Consider the following 4,904-nt stretch of genomic DNA (forward strand, 5'->3'; position numbering starts at 1 on the left):
GCAATAATTGGAAGCTTGGGGCCATTGAACTTATGTTTATACTTAACATTTATTGGAAATAGCCCATTTCACTTTTCCAACATATATGGAGACAGTTTTATTGTCAAAATGTGTTGCTTTATCTGCATTTGTCTATCTTCGAAAATTTTAATACAAATATTCAGCATGGTTTTATCTATTAAGATGTATAAGTACATATATCTATCCATCCTGGAAGTCATTTATTTATAGCAATACCATAAGAAAATTTTGTTCAGGAAGAAATAGTGCAATGGACCATTTGGCTCTAAAAAATTATTGAAGTAAAAAAGTTATATAGATTTTTCCCCTTAAACTCTGCAAACAAAATTGGACATACATAAAAATATTAAAAAATTATAAATATTTTGTTGCTTGAACTAATTATATATTTTCAGGTACATTCCATTCCAAAGTTTGTCTGCTGAAATGCTGCACTGTAGTGTACTTTCTGAATCCTATAAAGTGTCGTTTTAAAATTAGGGTCACAAGAAGGTGAAGACAGGCAGTAATACACTTGTTGACCCTTCACAGGAATTCCAGATAAAACCCCAGAAGTTGAGTCAGAGATAATCACAAGATCTGGAATTTACAATAACAAACTCTCCATATATCTACCTGTCAGACTTCTTCCTTTTAGGGAGGGACAAAAGGTCACTAAAATAGCTTTTTCCCTTGAAAATGTTTTTGCCCTTATTTAGGGGGATACTGAAAAGTTATAGTTTAAATTAAATAGGGCCATTAAGATTCTTTTTTTCATTGAAACTGCTTATTCTTAAAGACCCAAATATTAAGAAACTTTTTTTTTCCAGGAAGATTGTAGCAAAATTTGATAAAAAGTCATAACAAGAACAACAAAAAAGGAAAACAAAAGATCAGTCACTCACACAAAGATCAAATGCTAGCAATTCACAAGTTTAAACACATGAGAAAATTCTAATTTAATAAACAAATGGAACTACATCAAAATAAAAAGCTTTTGTAGAGCAAAAGAAACCATCAACAAAACAACAAGAAAGCCCACTGTATGGGAGAACGTATTTGCAAATATTATCACTGATAAAGGTTTAATCTCCAACATCTACAGGGAACTATACAACTTAATAAAAGAAAGATAAATGATCCAATAAAAAAATGGGCAACAGACCTAAATAGAATCTTTTTGAAAGAAGACAGAAGGAAGGCCAAGAGACATATGAAAACATGCTCAAAGTCACTAATTATCCGAGAGATGCAAATCAAAACGACAATGCGGTACCATCTCACACCTGTTAGAATGGCAACCATCAACAAGTCAACAAACAACAAGTGCTGGCCAGGATGCGGAGAAAAAGGAACCCTCGTGCACTGCTGGTGGGAATGCAGACTGGTGCCACCACTGTGGAGAACAGTATGGAGTTTCCTCAAAAAACTGAAAATGGAACTTCCATTTGACCCAGTGATCCCACTTCTAGGAATATATCCCAAGAAACTAGAAACACCAATCAGAAAGGATATATGCACCCCTATGTTCATAGCAGCACAATTCACCATAGCTAAGATTTGGAAACAGCCCAAATGCCCATCAGCAGATGAGTGGATTAGAAAACTATGGTACATCTACACAATGGAATATTTTGCTGGTATAAAAAAGAAGGAATTCTTACCATTTGCAGCAGCATGGATGGACCTGGAGAGCATTATGTTATGTGAAATAAGCCAGGCAATGAAAGAAAAATACCACATGATCTCACTCATTTATGGAAAATAAAGAACATTATAACCAGATGAACCAAAAGATAGATACAGAGGCAGTAAAGCACCGAACAGACTGTCAAATTACAGCGGGAAGGCTGGGGAGTGTTAGGGAGGTGGGGAAAGAGATCAACCAAAGGACTTGTATACATGCTTATAAACGCAACTAATGGACACAAGACACTGGGGGGTGGGTGGGATGAGAGCATGCAACAGGGGGTAGGGGAGGCTGGGGGAAGGTCAATGGGGAAAAAAAAAGGAGATATATGTACTACTATATGTAATACTTTAAACAATAAAAAATTAAAAAAGAAAGAAATAAATGAAATTTAAAACAAAGTCCACAATTTTATCAATCCTAATGTAGCCATATGCTAAAGTGAGGTAGTATGCTATTAGAATAAAGGCATCACACACTCAATCCTTCTTTCTACTTTTTCTCCTAGTAAGTAGAAGAAATCTTAAAAATACTGTCAGTTATTATTATAATATCTTAGCAATAATTCTGTTGATCATATTCTGTTTTCTTAGAACTTCATAGGCAATAGGAAACAATGTAGAGTTATAGTCTTTTAAATCTATCCACTTCTACAATATTAACATCATGATTTCACTTGCCTTTAAGAATAGGAGAACATTCCCTAGCAGGTTGGCTCAGTGGAAAGAGAGTTGGCCTGGGGACCAAAGGGTCCAGGGTTCTATTTCAGTCAAGGGCTCAAGGGCACGTACCTTGGTTGCCGGCTCCTCCCAGCCTGGACCCTGGTCGGGGCTTGTGCAGGAGGCAATCAATCGATCTGTTTCTCTCACAGTGATATTTCTCTCTGTCTTTCCCTCTCTCATACACTCTCTAAAAATCAATGGAAAAATATCCTTGGGTGAGGAAAAAAAAAAAAAATAGTAGAACAACTGTAGCTAATAACAAAGAAGTGAATCCACACCTTTATTTCCCATCTCTGTGCTCCCTGGGTTTTGGTTTAAAGGCAAATATTATTGAACATTTAGTTTATTTTCATGAACTACAGCATACATATGTCTTAAAATTAATATACACAGTATGTTTGAGCTCTATAATATACCATAGTGATGTTTAGTGTTTCTGTGACATTTCTAAAATGATACAGGTTCCCTTTAACTTCTAATTTACTGCAAGTCACAAAAATTTTAACCAACAGTTGAATTGTTTAATAGGAAAAGATTCTGACTTTTTCATAAGAGTATATGAGTTGAAATCATGTGAAAGTACTTCTGATTAAAAATTTTATATCTCTCTTTTTTTGTGTGTGGTTAAAATCACCACAATAAATCAACTGTTATCTAAGAATATGATACATCTACCTTAAAAATTCAATGACATTTTTAAAAGGGAAAAATACCATAATATCTTATTTTCATATTTTATATGACTAGGACTACAGCCATTATTGTTAGAGGTAATAAACATTTTCAAAAGCCAACATTACGCACATGTTGTCACTTACCTAAAGGATCTTATCTGTCTGGAGTTCATTCTGCACAGTCTGGTGACTTAGAGTGAGAAAGGGACTAACGTTTAATTGAGATGCTATCTTAATACTATTTCTCATTTTTACACATGAAACTGGGTGTAGGCCATGATTGTTTTGCTTACTTTGTATCTTATGACCTAAGCACTAGGTGCTCAGTACATATTTGATGAATAAATAAATTTTCTGAGGCATGGTTGGTAAATTTAGATTTAAACTGAAGTTATTGACTCCAGGCTAGGAATTTTCCCCTTTATTTTTAAATAAAAATAAGTCATCATAAACAGTCATATAGAAGAGACTGGTATTCATAACACAGGACTGTAGATACAGAAAACCTGATAAAATAGGAATTTAAAAAAATAAAACACCATTAAGTTGTTTCTACATTATTTACAAAGTATTTTATCAGCATTAATATTTAAAATCTTTCAGAGTGAATATTTTTAGTTTTATTTTTTATTTAGTTTTCCTTCATCTTTATTGTTTAAAGTATTACATATGTCCCCCTGTTTCCTCATAGACCCCTTCTAGTCCTCCTCTGCCTCTGCCCCCTGCCCCAGGCCTTCACTCCACTGCTGTCTGTGTCCATGGCTTATGCAGATATGCATACAAGTTCTTTGGTTGATCTCTTCCCACCCACCCACCCTTCTTCACCTTCCCTTTGAGATTTGGCAGTCTCTTCCATGCTTCTATGTCTCTGGAGAATGAATATTTTTAAATTAAAGAGGCAAACTTCAAATCCTCTGACTAATCTGTTTACATAAAACAATTAGAAATGCCATTTGTAATTAAGGCTTATCTGCCTATTTGAAACTTAATGATTCTTGCTTATCTTAGGATTATTTTCCCCAGTTATGCCCTGTTTCTCTCAAAAACATTGAAACTTGATTGGTATTGACATTACAGTATCTGCCAACCAATTATCAAGTTTAGAAAGTGTTGTTTCCTATCTTATAACACGTATATTCTTTGTGATTGGCTTATGAATCATCAGGTTATATGACACAAAATAAACAGTAAGATGACTTCATTAATTTCTTCAATTTTTACTTATAAGTTATAGTAAGTACATAGTATCTTCAAAGCTAAATGAATTTCTTATCCAGATTCCTATGTGTCTTTTAGGAAGTCTGAATTAACAAGAAATCAAATATTATCACTTTTGCTCTATCTCAGACATTTATTTGGAATCAAGTTTGTTTTGGGATCATTTTTGTGATCTGTTATTGGTTTGTGTGGCATCCCTAATTCTTTGTTGCATCTGAGAAAAAGCATGCTCTGCTTTTTACCTTTTCTTTTTATTAATTTTTATGTGGATTTCAGATGAGAAAGGATGCAGTATTGCTTTGACTGTCTGCCATAATATAAAATGCAGTAAAATGTACAGCTGTGATAGTCTATTTAGAATTTTAAAATGAAATATAAAGGAAAGGACCAGGTGCTTAATTTTTACATGCTGCATTTCATTTTAAAAATTCATGGTATCTTTTTGAATAATTTTTACTCATGCAGATGTTATGAATATTGGAGACAGACGTTTATTTTATTTTCTTGGTTCCCATTTCCAACTAAGCTTTTGCACAAAGAAGGTGGGTTGAATGGCTAAATTACTGGTGACTCAGAATTCTGAGGATAATTATTCTCAGG

Source organism: Plecotus auritus (assembly GCF_963455305.1).
Source record: "Plecotus auritus genome assembly, chromosome: 1".
NCBI classification, from domain to species: domain Eukaryota; kingdom Metazoa; phylum Chordata; class Mammalia; order Chiroptera; family Vespertilionidae; genus Plecotus; species Plecotus auritus.